This window comes from Lepisosteus oculatus, chromosome 15 (assembly GCF_040954835.1).
Source record: "Lepisosteus oculatus isolate fLepOcu1 chromosome 15, fLepOcu1.hap2, whole genome shotgun sequence".
Taxonomy (NCBI): Eukaryota; Metazoa; Chordata; class Actinopteri; order Semionotiformes; family Lepisosteidae; genus Lepisosteus; species Lepisosteus oculatus.
In genome coordinates this window covers 2,440,310-2,458,234 of record NC_090710.1, presented here as the reverse complement: position 1 = coordinate 2,458,234, position 17,925 = coordinate 2,440,310, and the positions used below count along the sequence as shown (strand labels likewise).

Here is a 17,925-nt window from a genome sequence, read left to right as displayed (position 1 = left end):
CATGTTACCTGTGGCAAACCATAATTCTCTTTCATGTAGGTTTCATGTGGGACAATAAAATGTGCACAAAGTTTGCTGTAATTTCATATTTATAGCAATCAAAGCTCCAAAACATTTCCAATGTAAATCAACTTTCATGCTTTGAAAGGTTTTACATTGTTTTTTTTTCAATTGCATCAGATGTTCCAGTGCAAGTATAACAGGCACAGAGGAGGATAAAAAAAGAAATAGCACAGACGTCTAAAAGAAGCAGAAGACTACAGGAAGTGACAGTACTTTATAACCGCGCTGTTTCTCTTTCCTTTCAGTTCATCTCTCTTCAGTTCAGATCCCCTGACTGCCTGTCACCTGAAGTTTGCCTGCTGTTGATACTGATAAAGTCTCTAGACTTTGAACAATAAATGCATCATTCTCTTGGTGGAGCATCTGGTGTATGAATGAGGACTGAGATATGGGAAACTGCTGCTGTGCGAGGAACAGGTCAGTGTGCTCTTCCATTACCTCTCCATCACCACTCATATTAGGCAGAAGAATACCCTCTTGCGAGGGCTGGCTAGGAAAGCCCAGCACTTTTTTGTACTTAAGTGGTGCTGTTCCAGTGATTAATTTTTGAGTGAAAGATCTGAATCAACTGGCAGTGCATGTCTGCCAGACAAAAAAGAAAATATGCACAGTTAAAAACTTTTGTGCTTCATGGTAATAAGAACTATATGCCTTCCTCTTAATTATTGTTTTGACTATTCACAGTTCTTTTTCCTGAATTTCAGTTGTATAACAATTTATTAGATAATTATTGTTATAATTATAATTGTTGTTGTTGTTGTTGTTGTTTTTATTGCATGTTATTGCAGGATAATATAAACTAGAGTATTCATGTAAAAGGGCACTTTCACTCAACAAGAGCATGACTGTGTGATAGATTATTGGTATGATTATTTGGTATAAAGAATACCACAAAGGAACTTGAAACAATGTTCTTCCACGAACTCTGGTGGAAATGTATAAAAGAGTGAATCCGAGTGAAAGACAGATAGATTTAATCGATTTTGGAAGGAGACGGAGCACCCGCGGTCTTTATGGTCTACGTTGCACGCAATGTTTCTAGAACTGAAAAATAAACAAGGGAGTAGAAGAGTATCAATATATATTTGCATGCCTTCTATGTTAGCATTGTGTACAGCATGGATGGACAATGAAATGGAAAAAAGTAGGCAAACAAAAGGGCAAAATGCAAAAGAAGCTGTTTAAATCCTCTGTCAGCATTGAACTGTAGGACTCAACGTGTGACAGATTTCACAACAGAATACATAAAACAGCAGAGTAAAATCTTTGAAACCTTTTTATCTATTTTCTAAGTATTTTTAAATGATAAATTAATCAAGTTGAATAACACAAATCCATACACTTTTGAGGGATCTCTAAATTAGTTGTTAAATAAAAATCAGTTTAAAAATTCTCAAGTCAGAATATAAAAGCCCTGAAATATTTGTCTCCATACTATTAGAGAGTTTGAACGTCACTGATGGGTTGATGCCTTGTGAAATAGATCTGAAAAAAAAAACTCCCAGGTCAGCTCATTTCTGCGTGTATTTGAAATAAAAATCAAGAAGCAAGGAGAGAATAAATTCTGTTAGTCACTATCCAGTTTGCACCCTAATTAATTTCACTTTTGTGAGACATGTTTTGACGTGCAAGAAATTGATTGTTGTAGCTGTACATTGTAGTGAAAACTATAAACATCAAATTTAAAATTTAAACTTTTAAACAGAATACCAATGATGTCCTCGGAGACGGTTAACTCTTAATAGATTCCCTTTGCTCACAAAACAGTGATGGCTTCTTGCATTTGGTCCATTCACTCTTAGATTTATAAAATAATGTTTCTACCATTGCTTTGGCACATTTTATGCTGTAAATAACTTGTTTTGTTTTTTTTTGTGTAAAACTCCTAATCACAAAATCCCAAACTCCTCACTGCTGCAACAACAAAAGTAAAACCCTGCAACCAATGAAAAATACAAATTTTGGAACAAAATGTGAGAAAAATATCATGTAAAAGTAAAGTTCTTCACTAAAACACTATGGAGTTCATACTTAACAAATATTCTTATTGAAACAAAAATACCGTGAACCACAGCGTGCCAGTCTCTGATCTTCAGCTTGAGGCCACACATACTCTTCCACGTGGTATCTGAAGTCCACGGTAGAAAGGCCCCATGGAATAAAATTGTTTGAAGGTCTAATGCATGCCTGGTCCAGCTGCCCTATGATGTCATCACACTCCATTCTGATGAGGGCCTCAGGAGGAGGCCGGCAATCTTATACTCTCTACCTACAGTACAGGCAGGAGAGAATTCCTCTCTAGGGCTGAGAAATGAGGTACATGTTGGCAGGAACTTCATGGTAAACTCTGCCGTGTGCTGCAGGCTACTCTTGTAGTGTAATGCATGCCAATTGTTTATGTTGTCCTGGATCACAACAAATGTAAATCCTGCATTTGGATGAACAAGGTAATTGTGCAGTGCATCCAGAAAATATTATAGTAGCAGAAGGGCTGTTGAACAGTTGCAGCACAGGGTTTCATCCCTGAACTCCATTATCTGACATTGTAGTAATGTTATATTCCCTCCACACTGTCCTAGCACACTGGAACATATCTTACTCACTACAGCACAAACATTTGTCCAGATTAATGTTTCATCAACATACAGATACTCGTGATAACCAGCACTCATACCCAGCTCCATCCTTCTTTGAAAACAAAGATTTATTTGCATGAGGTACTCGATTACACACTTCACAGAGCAACATCCATGACTTTGCTGTTGCACTCTTGAACATAGCTCACATACCACATTTATGTACAGACAGACATGTTAAATTCTTATTTACAAGGCATCTTGCTGTTCATATCAGGACTGCAGTAAAAGTCTCGTCACTCCCACCCCTGGCTTTATCCATTTAATTCTAAACTACAGAAGATCAACACAAGCATAGTGATTTTACACCAATACTACAGTAATTTCAATTGTTTCAGCAATTTATGTAATACTGCAAGAATACCATAATACCATACAGTACTGTATATTTGACTTATTGATCCTCACTGGAAAATATTCTAGCAACTGTGTCTACAGCAGGCCTCCTTGGATTTCTCATGTTGCTGTGAGAAGTGGCCGGTAGCTGTTGGTTTAATTTCATTTGAGATCATGGAACATATTTGTTTTTGACCTTGACCACAACTGAAAGCTCAAGCTCAATTAATGAGCACGTTCACCTCCAGCAATTTTGTGACCATGTCTGTCACAAATTTCCTTATAGTCCATTATCAATTGTCACTGATTATTATCGATTCTTTTGCCTCGTATTCTCACATTGAAATGTACATTTGCAATAATTATTACCAAAAAATAATTCCATGAATTGCAATCTGCTATTGAAATTTCATACAAGCATTTTATGCAATGGAGTAGATCTTGTAAGTGACAACAAATTCTGCTGCACAGAAAGAGTTTGTGCTTTAGACCGAAGTTACCACATGCTCTCTGATTTGTAACAGTAAAACTTGGGCTGTCAACAAGGGATCCAGGATGTATCGTCTGGGTCACCAGAATTAAAGGGAAGTCTAAAATTTAATTTAAAGTAAACTTTCTGACCCAGCTCTGCTTTTAATATTTGTTATAGAATCAATAGTGGCAGCATTATTTTTATATACAGTATGATAAAGATAGACTTCAGTTTAGGTGGAGGAAAAGTAATTTCTAAAGAGAGAGGGAATTCTTGAAAAGGGCTTTTCCGATTAAAAAAGGTTGAATGTCTCACAGGAAAGCAACTGAGTTTTACTGCAAGGACCGTCTGTGTCCCTCTGTGCATTTGCATTCTGCTACTTTTTACAACTAGTAAAAATCATTTCTACTCATGGAGGTTCATAGTCCGCCAGGTTTTCCAGGTAATTTCCAGTAAGTAATGATCTGGGAACAGTGGCAATGGAGGCCAACAGTGGCAATGGAGGCCAACTAAGTTAACAACCGATTAAATGGGCACAAGGCAGGATTCACCCTGGACAGGACTCCAGCTCATTGGAGGGCAGACAGACACACTCATTTGAGGGCCAGTTTTACCAGAAGTCAGTTAATGTACTGGTGTTTTCGGGTTGTGGGAGGAAATTGGAGCACCCAGGGCAAACCCACATGAACACAGGGAGAACATACTGTACTGTAACTTCACGCAGTAAGTTGTAACATATTGTCATAAATTACATTTGATTGAGAAGTCATTTCAAATAAATACATTTTAGCCCTGCTTACAAATATCTAATTTGTTTGTCTACTTAAGAAACCTATTTTTTATTGTTTTTTTGTAAACCTAATTTAATATGCATATTCCAAATATGAGACAATATGTTGTAAAAATACCTGTTTTTCTTTCTTAGGAAAACAAAAGAAGATGCCACAGGTAATATTTCAATTTACTTGCTGATCAGTATCTTAAATGGTGCAATAGGTGTAATTATGATCGAATGAATTCATTAAATTGCCTCATGAATTAAAAAAAATAGCTTTGAGCTAGATGTAAAAATTAAAATGAACACAAAGACTGTTTTGTCTTTTTACTTCTATTGTTATTGCTGCTTTTTAAATTTACTGGTTTTACAGTAAAATAAGGTATTTATTTTCCTTACTACAAGCATTTAAGTCTATAGAATGATATGAACAATGAGTACAGTAACCCTTTATCCTTGTAGGAGTAAAGTAATTGGTAGTCAGTAGCTAATTCACCCAAGGATCTGTTCCTGCCATTTCTTTATATATAGAATATAGAATTGCCTCCTGTTCTCAATTTTAAATGCTGTTCTTCTTACAGTTGACATTGTCAATGCCTTTGAGGATTTTAAAAATCCAGTTTTATGAGTATTAATCCTTTATGACCAACGTCATCGAAAGGATTCACAAAAATAAAAAAATATACCATATCACAGTATGGCCCATTGGTATTCATTAAGGATGTTGCTTGTTCAATATTAAGCAAAACCTGCCTTTTCTAAATTCTTGCTGCCTATCCCTGAAATTCCATGATCATGCAGGAGATCTAGTTCTTATTATTGACTCTAAAACTTGCAATTCTATAGACATCTGACATGTTGGAATTTAATTACCTGGCTAGGTTTTGTTGTTTGTTTCATACATAGACACCCAATTAGTGATTTTTCAGACAGTGCATTTTAACTGTCTTTAGTATCAATTAGACCATTTTTTTAAACAAATGATAAATAACATCACTTGTTTCCTAAAGAACAAATAGTGAACATTCACTAGACCCAGGTGATTTGTTTTTCTAAACCTTTTCTTGTTTGTCTCAAATGTTTTATTCCTCTATGCTAAAAGTATTTAATATAGAACTTTGTCTTTAATTATTCTTACATATCTTGGTCTAATATATACTAATCACACATACACAGAACTGGTAAGAAAGTAAACTAAGAATAGACTTTGTGGGTAATACATTTAGTCCTGTGGTCATGCTGTTGACTTACAGTTTTTAAAAAAAGAGCATTAGATGTTTGCTAATAGAAATACATTTGAAAAAGGTAGTTCATTCAGACTGCTCCAGTCAGTGCACTGATATATAATTAAGAATCCAGGTCATTGTTGTGAAAGAAAATTTGTTCTTCAGTGATGTACCTGGTAAAAATAAAAAAACAAAATAAGTTATTTAAAGTATTAATTTGAGAAGTGGGTGAGCAACGTGAGACAACTATCAAATCATAAAATGTCCAGCTTGGTTCCAGCTGGTTGCCCTCATTAAGAATCCAAAAATAATACTAAAAATAAATCAAACTAAAATAAAAAAATATATAAAACTGCGGCAAAGCTGTGTTTCCACACTCTGCTCCCTGAATGTCCAGATGCAAAGATTGATTCAGCTGGAGATGTGGCATGAAAAATGTTGGAAAAAAGATCTCTCTGTGGATCTGATGTCGCTAATGTTTTGTCCAGAGACTCTTCTTCTGTTCGAGACCATAGGACTCTCACAGAAAGCACAGTGATTTCAATGTATATAAGATGAGTGTACATCATAATCTTCAAGTAAGGAGTCTAAGAAAGCTTTAAATTAGAGACGATCACAGAAGCCATAGCTTAAGGACAAGCTAGAGCCAATAGTTTTTGAGGAGTTACCAGGCGCTCAGCCTTTGCTGATCGTCTGAGAAAGAGTCTGACAGATATAGTATCTTAATTAAAACTAATCCTGTGTTAAGAAGTGCATTACTTGCTAGTCAGTTCCATGTGTTTGAAGATAATTGGGAAATAAAGGCTTTATTATGTAATGTTGTAAGTGCAGGCTGCATGAGCCAATGTTATTAGTTCCTTGTCAAGTGTGATGTACTGTATGTACACACCTCTTACCCCCAAACAAACAGGAACAAGCACTGCACCTCCCAATCCACACCAAGCAATGCTTACAATGCAGATCCCTATCTCTAATGTAACAAAGATAGCATGCAAGTTGTAGAGTTTTTGCAATGAAGTTACATTATAAACATACTTCCTCCAGCTGTGTTGTTGTTCTGTTTCCATGCTAAGTTGGTCTACTCTCAACTCTGAACATTCATTTTTATGACCTTTTTTTTTCTTTTCTTTCAATTTAGGAGAAAATGACAGCAGTACTGCAAATGCAAACAATGTGGGTATAACTATTTTTTTATCCAGTTCTGTCTAAATTTGCAGAAGGCACCGGGGGGACAGCACAGAAATTCATTAACTGTGTCTAACTGAACAGAAAGGGTTATTGATATGGTTCTGATTGCCCAGTAGTTTCGCTCTTCAGTGTAAATGTTGTATGCATCCACCATCATCCTCTCCCATTGCTTCTGTTTAGATAAATATTCCTCAGTCTTAGTGTTACATCAAGAAATAGTTTTGTAAAAGCTCTTCATATCTTATGAAATAGAAGAAGAAGAAGATTCCTTTTTTAATAATACATCACCACAGTGCTGCAGGTGTTAAATTCACTTTGGAATTTGCTTCCGCTATTTAACATCCACACTCCTTGTTTCTTTACAGAAGAATGTTGAAATATTTCTGGTTTATAAGATAAGATAAGATCACTTCATTGGCCATATATAATTTCTTGCATTAGGAAGTCGTCTTTTCGCATATCCCAACTTGCTCTGCATGAGACACACAGACAGGGAAAAACTTGGGGTCAGAGCGCAGGATCAGCCATTTATACGGCACCCCTGGAGCAGCTGGGCTTAAGGGCCTTGCTTAGGGACCCAATGGAGTAGGATTCCTTTGCCAGCTGTGGGATTTGAACCGGCAACCTTCCAGCCACAGGTGCAGATCCTTAGCCACAATAATTACTGTACATACAGTAAAGTAAAATAAATGCTTTGAGTTCTTTTTGGAGCTCTCCTAGCTAAACTAGTAGCAGAGCAATATGTTGCCAAGTTTATGTAAGGTCCACAACATCTGAAAGCACCAGTGTTTCATTATCAAAAAAGCTTTGTTTCGGGTGGGTTGCAAAGCCACCAGATAGGAAACATCACATCTCTGATGTGAAAAGATGTAATGATGGTTTTCATAGAAACTGAGTGTGAGTCTGAAACTGAGTTTTCCTGGAATAAGAATGCATCCCCTAATCAAGCATGAACAACCCAAACCTAATACACAGCTCCACTTGTTCCATTGTTATTGTTATTGTTATTTCTGCTATTTGTTTGGCCTTCTGCCTTCCTCATCTCCTTACCAAGATTCTTCAGGCATAACAGAAAATGAATCAAACAAATAAAAAGTATAATCAGAAGTTCGTCCCACTCAGAAGGATAGAAAGATAGAGTAAACCCCTCTAAAGTTTTAAACCCCTCTAAATTTTTCAATTCTGGACTGGAAAAATGTGTTGTATATTATTGGTTCCCACTCATCTTTGCTGATGATGTGGCACTGATGGCAGACTCAGAAGTAGAACTACAGGAGAAAGTGTTCAAATGGCAGAGGAGTCTGGAAAAGGGTGGACTGAAAATGAATGCAGAAAAATCTGAAATAATGGTAATGGAGAGAAGAAGAGATACTATGACCAATGTTGAGGAGACAAATGGAGGAAAACTGAAACAAGTTGATGACTTTAAATACCTTGGATCAAAACTGGTAAAGGGAGGAGAAACACTGGAGGCAGTAAAACAAAGAGTGAAAGCTGGATGGAACAAGTGGAGAGAAATAACTGGAATAATCTGTGACAGGAAAATTCCCAGAAAGTTAAAGTGCAAAATGTACAAGACTGTGATTAGACCTGTACTACTATATGGAGCTGAATGCTTGGCAGTTGGAAAGAGGGAAGAGAACTTGATGAGAAGAACTGAAATGAGGATGTTGAGATGGATTCTGCAGATTTCAATGAAGGATAAGATCAGAAATGAAGAAATCCGTAGACGATGTAGGGTGGTGGATGTGGTTGAGAAGATGCGAGAGGCGAGGTTACGGTGGTATGGACATATCATGAGGAGGGACGTTGAGGAAGTAACAAAGAGGGTAATGGAATTTGAGGTGGAAGGTAACAGAGGAAGAGGCAGGCCTAGAAAGAGATGGATAGATTGTGTGAGAAAAGATATGGAGGTATGTGAAGTGAGTGAGGAAGATGTGCTCGACAGAGACAAATGGAGAAGAGCAACCAAAGCAGCTGACCCCAGGACAGTCTGGGACTAAGGCTGTGAAAAAGAAGAAGAAGAAGAAGATATTATTGGTTCCTAAATATATTATGAGACACTGTAAATTCTTTTTGTAAGATTTACACCTCTTTAGTTCATGTTAGTAACTTATCATTTGCAAGGACTAAGCCTATATTTTTTGTGAGTCACAAAGCAAAACTGAACTTATGACCTTATCCTTTAGTAATAAATGTTAAGTAACTGACTCAGATGTTCCATCTGAAATGAAATCTATTAGGTTTCATCACTGAGAAACTAGAGAATATTTTCAGCAAACATGATCTAGAAAGCACGCAAGTGCTTTACATATGTTGCAGTGTCTGAATCTGTAATATCTGCCGGTGGAACTACAAGGACCGATGTACAACAATGTTGTATAGTAGGTCTGCAAGTGGTGGATGATTAAGGGAAAAAATCCTAAAAAACAAATGTCATACATCTACCAAGATTAAGCAATCTACAATGGTTTAGACATGCTTGTACAGAAAATCCTCAATGACTATTCAGCTGGTTTCTCACAATCTGGTATAACTGTCAAGCAACCACAAAGCAAAAAAAAAACAATGATTAATAGAATAACTAAAAAGCCTAAAAGCAGGTGCTCATTGCATGCATTTGTTGTATGGTGGAATATTGGGCTATGCACCTTGCACCCACACATGGGGACTCATGCACTGTGTCTGTAAGTGATTTAAATATGCTTTTTAAAAATGTTGTCACAGAAATAAATACATGTTCACTGAAGCAAAAGTATCTTGAAGCCGCCGTCTGTGTGCTCACAAGTGTTGCTGTGTTAATAATGTGTTCATGTGTTCCTTAAGCCATTTGTATCTCTTTGTGTGTATGGGAGTTTTCTGCAGATTGGGATCATTATCCTAATCAGTTTTCCACTGGTGACAGCTCTGATCACATATGACTGTGGTTATACTTTATCATAATTATCATAAAATGTTTCACAGAATAAAGGCATCAGCTGTGTCAATGTTGTATTTTACAAGTACGTAAAAGATTTTAGTTTAGCACTGGTCTTAGAATCTTAGTTTAGGAAGAGTTTTTGTCAAGAGTTAATGAAAAATTATTTAAACTATACTTTGTACTATACTGTGGTAAAGTGGTAAAGAGTTTACAATCCAGTGTTCAAAACTGTAAAACTAATATCCCAGTGGTGATACTGTACACCAAGGTTGCAAATTAAATTTGCCTGTTACAAAAATTAGAACCTTCGTTTAATTGGCTAGCTTTCATTGGTATCATGGAACCCTCTAAACACAATCATTAATGTTGTGAGTTTGTTGCTAATTGTGTAGTTGTAGTTGAAAAATAAGAAGTTAAATTTAGAAAAATTAAAAGAGCAAACATGTTAGTTCTGTTTTGTTTTGCTCCTTGAATTTTAAACTTAGTACTTGAACTGAGGCTTAATAATTCAAAATGATTATGTTTTAGATATTCAGTTATTTAGTATTTATTAGTTAATTATTAGGTTAGTGATACTTTGTGATTTATGATTTTATTGGCATTTTGTGTTGTTTTAGTTAATTATATTTTTTGTGTTATAGGATTTAGTTGATATTAGCGGCCCTGTGCTTTTCTGTACTTTGCACTGTTGACCCTGAATCAGGAAGATGTTTCCTAAACATTGTGCTTGGACATCCCTCTCTAACAAAACACACTAAAGGATCGTGATTTGTTTGCGTTCATGGAATTTAAATGCCTAGTTTTAAAATTAGGAAGGTTTCCCAAAGCTTAAGGTCCTTTCTCTAGCTTAAAGGCAGACTGGAAGTCTGTCTGGCCCTCTTTCCTGTTAGCTCCTGTTAATGCTTCAAATGCTATCACTTGCTACTGCTTTTGGTCCTAATCAGTGTGTAAACACTGTAATGACCACGGCTGTCGTACTAGCCGCTAACTGTGTATGTGTTAGGCAATAAAAAAAGAATGAAACAACAAATACAGTCCTCAAAAGTTTTCTTAAATGTATATTCTTTATACATATATATCTTTATATGTACTGTATATATTTATAGTTCCTTAGCCTTCATTTTTATACACAAATTATTAATTGCAATGTGCAAAGCTGTTGTGATAAAAATATCACAACAGGCAAGTTTCCCTTAGACGTTGTGAGCTTTTCTTGAAGCGTGTTTTGAAATCTTTCATCACACGCTAACAACTCTGCATTCATATCACATTCTTGATGGCCACACTAGCACTTACATTTCATTCCATTTGTTTTCTACTTCTTCTGATTCAGGGTCATCCCAGTAAGCAACATGGGCACTCCAGTACCTTTTAATCACTTTTGTGTTTTGTAGGTAGAAAATATGAAAGACAAAGTTGTGAGAGAGTTTGTGTGGAATAATTTGTATTCCTGAACTAATTGCTTCTAAGTGTGATCTGATCTTCTAACTCATAATAATAGATAAACAAAATCTGATTAGACAAATACACAAACAATTGTACCTTTTCTTGTCTATATTGAACACATTGATTAAACATACACTGTCTATGTTGGAAAATAGTATGTACTGTACTACTAACATAACAAGTCAGGGTCTCAGCTTCAATAACTGTCCAGAACAATAATCTTGTTCCAGTCTCCCACAATTCTTTGCATAAAAACATAAAAAGAGCTACAAACAAGACCATTCAGCACATCCAACCCATTTAGTAGTTTGTGACAAATAGATCTAAGGATCTCATCCAGGAATTTCTTGAAAGAACCAAGGGTATTGGCTGGGGATTTTGCTGTTATAGACCTCAACATACTGCTATTCACAGAGAAAAGAAGGTGCTGATGTGTAATCACTAAGGTGTAATCTTATTAGAGTGGAAGATGTTTTTTAACCGCTGCCATCTCCTCACTCAATTGTTCCTTTTTAAATCTTTCTTATGACAGAAAGAGGACGTTTTGTATGCTACAATCGACCATGGAGAGGGGGTCAGAACGTTTGTGCAGCCCTGCGATGACCACTGTGAATACACCACTGTCATCATGCCACCTGCAGCACTGAAAGTGTCTAGTAAAGAGAAAGAGGACTGTAGTGATGATTATGTTCTAATGAATTAGTTTTAAATTCTGAGGGATCCTTATGAAGTCTTTGTCCCTGCTTTATTAAATGTATACATACCCCTTTAATGTTCAGACACCACACAGTTTGGCAGATAAACTCAATGCATTCCCAATCTAATCAATGTCCAACACTATCAACAGATATGTTTATGATCCAGGAATCAGTCCAAGGTCATGGGGAGAAAAAGGATATTTCCTCCATTCTAATGTCAATGGGCGGCCTTGTGGCCACATAGATTGGCAATACCTATCTTTAGAGATGCTCAGTGCGAATTTTGGTCGAAGAGATTTTACAGGTGCTTGGTATAATTTAGACTAACACTCTTTTGGTGTGACATGACTTCCTGCCCACATGACCAGTTGATTGTTCCATTGAAAGAGTTTGCCACCACAGTCGGCATTCAACCATGTTGCTCCCCTGAGTTTGCATCAGCTGAGCCCCCATGGCCAGTGGTGCACAAAGAAGAAAGACCACAAAAGAGACAGAAGAAAGCAGCTGGAGAGGGTAGAAGGGAGAAGAGCCAATACTGCATCCAGTTTCAACAGTGACAGAGTCGGGGACTTGGGCACTGAAGAATAACAACTTAAATAGAGGCAAAGGAGCTCTGTGTTTAATTGTGAAACTGTTTAAGTTTGTGTTTTGAAACATGCCTGTCTGCGACTGTTACTCGTGTTTTACTTTTTGTTGTTTATATGCTGAATTATTGGTATCAAAGGCTGCCTCCTTTCAGCCTCCGTTAAGAGTACAATTTGTGCAGTGGATAATAACTGATTTTCTAAAAACAGCCTTACTTTCGTCAAGACAGAGACTTAACTCTAGTTCTGAAGATACTACAGTAGATCAATGTTAGAGCTCTAGTAAGGAAAGCTACAGTACATGTAATTGGGCAGCAGAACTTACTCCTGTTGTAAATATTAGTTTTATGTTGGTTGTAGTTTTGTGTAATAAATATTTGCCCATTAATCTCTTGTCTTATTAATTTTTTACAAGCATTAGCAGAAATTTCCAAACATGGGGGAGTTTTATTATTTAACTTTCATAACTTCTAACCTTTAATTACTAGTAATGCTTCCCTTTGTGTTACAATCAACTGAGAATTTTGCTACAATAGTTTTCGAAATTGTCCTTGAAAATGAAAAAAGCACAAGAATGACAGGAGTACAAACCACAGTTCTCAAACCATCTTTTCCACAACATGTACAACAGTATAGAATCACCCCAACAACCAATATGGAACAAAGTTCAGGTGCAGCAGATATTTCAGTAAGAATCATATTTTTGTTTTGTATGTACTCTGCTGGGAAGTCTCAGGTGCTGATAGAAATACATTATCAGGCTTGGAGAGATTACTTATCTGAATATAAGGTTACTATAGAGTCTGCTAGATCCACCTACTTCTCTCACATCATTGAAAATCACCAAAACAATCCCAGACATATTTTCTCATCAACAGACTACTCGCAACTTTGCAACACATTCTTAGATTTCTTTAGTTCTAAGATTGACAACGTCTGGCATCACATTCTCTCCACTACGCATATCATTTCCATACCTCCTCCCTCCTCATCCAGCTTCTCTGATTCCCTTCTCTCCAGCTTCTCTCTTCTTGACTCAGCATCCCTCAATAAACTAGTTACACGCATGAAACCCACCACATCTATTTTAGATGCCATTCCCACCACTTTATTTCAGTCCTGTTTCTCTTCTCTCTGTCCCATTGTCCTCAATATTATAAATTAATCCATGAGCACTGGCATTGTACCAAAGGTCCTCAAAACTGGTGCCATTACCCCCGTGCCAAAAAAGCCTAACATGGCTCTCAACAATCTTAACAATTTTCACCCCATCTCCAACTTACCCTTTCTTGCAAAAATTCTAGAACGTGCTGTCACACTTCAGTTACATAACCACCTCATGACAAACAACCTTTTCAAACCCCTCCAATCTGGCTTCCGTCAACTTCACAGCACAGAAACTGCCCCGGTCAAAGTCACCAACGATCTTCTAATAGCTTCTTGTTCTCTTTCTATACTCTATATCTATCAGTGCTGCTTTTGACACTGTTGACCATAACATCTTACTTTCTCGTCTTGAGACTGTGTTTGGAGTTTCTGACACTGCTCTCAAATGGTTCAAATCCAGTCCTGTAACCCTATCTGTAGATAGTTCTGTACTTGAGCTTCAATCAAAATTGAAAAACCTTGGGGTTATATTCGATTCTGGCTTAACATTTGACCTACATGTGCTGCGTACTATCAAAACATATTTTTTCACTTCAGAAATATCGCTAGACTACACCCTGTGCTTTCACTAACTGTGGCTGAAAAGCTGATCAACACATTTGTGTTCTCTCAAATTGACTACTGTAATGCTCTGCTTGCTGGGGTATCTAAATCTACTCTGAACAAACTGCAGTATGTCCAAAATCCAGCAGCCAGAATCCTAACCAGGTCTAGTGCAAGTGTTCACAATTATTAATTGTAGCAATAATCACGAGGTGGTTCGTTATGGCTTTTAGACAATCAATCGTCAGAACAATTAACAATGCACACACACAGATTCAATACACAAATCTCGAAGAGATGCAAACACAAAGAGATACACAACAGAGAATATACTTCAATATACCGTTCGGCTATACCAAATCGCTAATCAGTGTTATTACCCACTGTTACACTAGACTCGGAGGTAAATACATCACTCTTGAATTAAACTGATAACAACTTGTGTTGAGGTAACAATTAAATTCTCGAGACGCAATGTAGAACATGGGGTTTACTTATCCACTGTGTATGGATTTGGATTACCTGGCACAAATACCAAACCAGCTGACAGCCTCTGTTGCAAACTCTGTCCCAGCGGTCGTCCAATAGGCATTGTCCCGGCGTCCTCTGGCTACCGGCCAACCAGTTGAGGTGCAGCTCGGAGTAGGATGGGCGGAGGAATCTAACTGCGGCGCGCAGTGCAGTCGTTGCTCCCAGGGGTCTACTAGTATGGCTGACTAGTAGAAAGTCTCTATGCAGAGTGTGACCGCGGGTCCTTGAAAGTCACTCTTTTGCACGGGAAGAAACTGTTTCATTCCCGGTCCAGCACTGCTTCTGAATAAGCTATTCAGGTTGTTGACGAAGGTCCAATTGTAGGCTGCCATTGATCAAGTGGAGCATTCACGTTGGTCGTTGCAGAATTCTGAGTACATACAGGATCCTCGGCCTCGTGCTTAGAACAAAGTCCAAGTCCCAGTGCAGACAACACTGCTTGACACGTGATTGTCTCTGAGGGTGCATGAAAATGGCCAAAAAAAGGAGAGCCCCTACCTGAGCGTGTGCTACTTTTTTGACCAAGTCACAGATGTGTGATGATTGGTTGAGAGTTTGGTAGGCATTGGAGACCCACGTGGTGTTACCACGCCCTGCCAGTCCCTGAGTGGTTGATCAAGGTGAGAGATGAGTCACTTACTCCTGACACTTAGGAATGCAGTCCAGATGTCCTTCTGGCGCTCCCTAGACAGATAGGCGCCAGGGATGACCATTGATTAGGCTTAGCTAAGTCCCCATTTGGGAGTTGTTCTTTATCAAAAGAAAACACCTTAAATCAGCCTGCATGAATAGATTCTCTGTGGCTACACCACAGAGATGAAGAGAGAGATGGGGCCTCATTTAAGACAGCACAGCAACACTTAATTCTGTCTTATTAACAAGCATTGCCGCTACACTCCTATCCTGGAGTCCTTGCACTGGCTTCTGTTAAATTCCGTGTAGACTTTAAAATCCTCATGCTCACCTATAAGGCTCTGCATGGCTTGGCACCTCAGTATCTGTCTGAACTATTATCCTACTCCCCACCTCGCAACCTTCGCTCTTCTAATTCTGCTCTCCTTACTCTCCCCCAAGCCCGTCTATATTGTATGGGTGACAGGGCCTTCTCCTGTTATGCCCCCAAGCTCTGGAACTCTCTCCCCAAGGATATCAGAGAGTCACCTTCTCTAAACTCCTTCAAATCCAGACTCAAAACCCTCTTCTTTACTTAACTGGTTCCATTCTTCACCCCTCTGCTTTTCTTAGTACCACCATCCACGGTCTCCTCTATATATTGTAATTGTGTTTTATCTTGTGTATTCTTCTTATTTATTGTTGTTGTCATCCTGTAAAGCGCTTTGAGAAGCCACCTTTAAAGGCGCTATATAAAATAAAGTTTATTATTATTATAGTTTATTATGAGAGCTAGAAAGTTGTTGGACTGCAGAAATAGTGTTGGAGCAGCCAACATTAATTGGTTGGGTTGTATTCCGGCAAGTTATTCCTTATTTTGAGTGAATTACATCACAACTTTCTGAAAGTGTAATGAAATCGCTACAGAGAAGGGAAGTTCAAGAGGAACTGTTTTTCTTTTGTACAGAGATAAGATAAAGGTCCTAAAAATAGAGAACAGTGTACTGCAAAGAATTGTTCTCTCAAAATAAATTACTTTTGCTTATAGGGACACATGAGAGTAGCCTCACTGATATATAACCTCTTTATATAACCTCTGTAAGTAGCCATACAGTACAACCTGAATGCAACACCTTTTGAAAATGATATATCCAGTATATATCCAGATATCAGAATCTGGAACATTTTCTAATATATAAATGCAACATTTCATTGTATAACTCACATTGAGTCTTCGTTACTCTTTCACACAGCATCAGAACTTGATAGAGATAGTTTACAAACAGACTATGTCACCCTTGATAATGAAAATGAACACAGAGGTAAACATTTCAGTGTCTAGTAATTCTGTAACCATTTTTACTTCACAGGGATAATATACAATTTAATTTCACACGTCCATTCTTAACAAAGAAAGACTCAAAACAGCAGGGCAGTGCCTATACTTTTTCACAGGCTAAAGAAGTTTGGCATGCCGTCACATATCCATGCCTCAGTGGCTAAGGATCTGCACCTGTGGCTAGAAGGTTGCCAGTTCAAATCCCGCAGCCGGCAGGGGAATCCTACTCTGTTGGGCTCCTGAGCAAGGCCCTTCACCCCAGCTGCTCCAGGGGCGCTGTACAATGGCCCTGCACTCTAATCCCAAGCTTCTCTACCTGTCTGTCACGACAACCAGGGAGTCAAAGACAAAGCGTAAGCGAGCTAATCAGTCCCAGCAGCGGGTGATTATCAACAAACGCCGCCGCACGAGTTAAACCACCTGCGCACACTCATTGCGGTGCGCACTGTTATTTAAACCATCTGCACCTGCTTCCCACTGCTCGGTATTGAGTCTACTCCTTGAGAGCTCTACCTGGCGTTTTTCCCCGTACCTCGTTTATTCTGGTTTTTGGATTCCCCTTCTGCCTTTTCGACTTTGCACCTCGCCTCTCGACTCGGACTGTCTGCTACCGGTGAACTTCCTGGATTACGACTTGCCTTTCGCCTTTTGACTACGACCTTGCCTCTCGTTCTGGTTTGTTCGCCTGCCTCATCTATCACCCGTGCCTGCGTCTGCACAGGATCCGTGTATCTTCTCACCAGGGATTCCTAACAGAATACCGAGCCCAAAAGATGGATCCCGCGGACGCACAAGCTTTTGGCTCACTTTTTAATCGCCATTCCCAAGCTCTCACCCAGCTTCAATCTTCGCTTCACATTCTCTCCAATCACGTCGCTAGCCTTCCGCCCTCCCCTGTCCCTTCGCCTCCAGCACAGACCACTGCTCCAATCCCTGTAACCCCGCCCACCTCTCCCGTAGCCTCACCGTTTGTTCTCCCGGAAAGATATGACGGCAACACCGCGGGCTGTAGGGGTTTTATTGCGCAATGCTCCTTGACTTTCCAGTTGCATCCTGAGTTTTTTTTTTCTCCCCGGGAGCAGATCGGTTTCGCCCTTTCCTTGCTCACTGGCAAGGCTCTGGACTGGGCAGCTGTGTTGCTTGCTAGGGGAGACTTTCAGTTTGCTGATTTCCAGCTTTTTGCTGACCAGCTCCAGGCACGTTTTTCTCCAGTCAACCCGGACCTGACTCATCTCCGGCTCGCCTCGCTTCGTCAGGGTGATGGATCTCTGAATGATTATGTGGCTGACTTCCAAGCCCTCGCCACGGAGTCTGACTGGAACCCTGAAGCCCTGATTTGCCTTTTTTTTAAGGGTCTCTCTGAAGATCTAAAGGACCACCTGGTGCTCT

The 17,925-nt window shown here is 38.6% G+C and overlaps 1 long non-coding RNA gene across 1 annotated transcript; it reads left to right on the top strand.

Annotated features, from left to right (window-relative positions):
- The first annotated feature begins 268 nt into the window (after window positions 1-268).
- On the top strand, window positions 269-12,732 carry LOC138223122 (uncharacterized). The gene is made up of 4 exons (XR_011181628.1): window positions 269-480; window positions 4,433-4,455; window positions 6,647-6,681; window positions 11,595-12,732. It is a non-coding gene; the product is annotated as an uncharacterized lncRNA (long non-coding RNA).
- The last annotated feature ends 5,193 nt before the right edge of the window (window positions 12,733-17,925 follow it).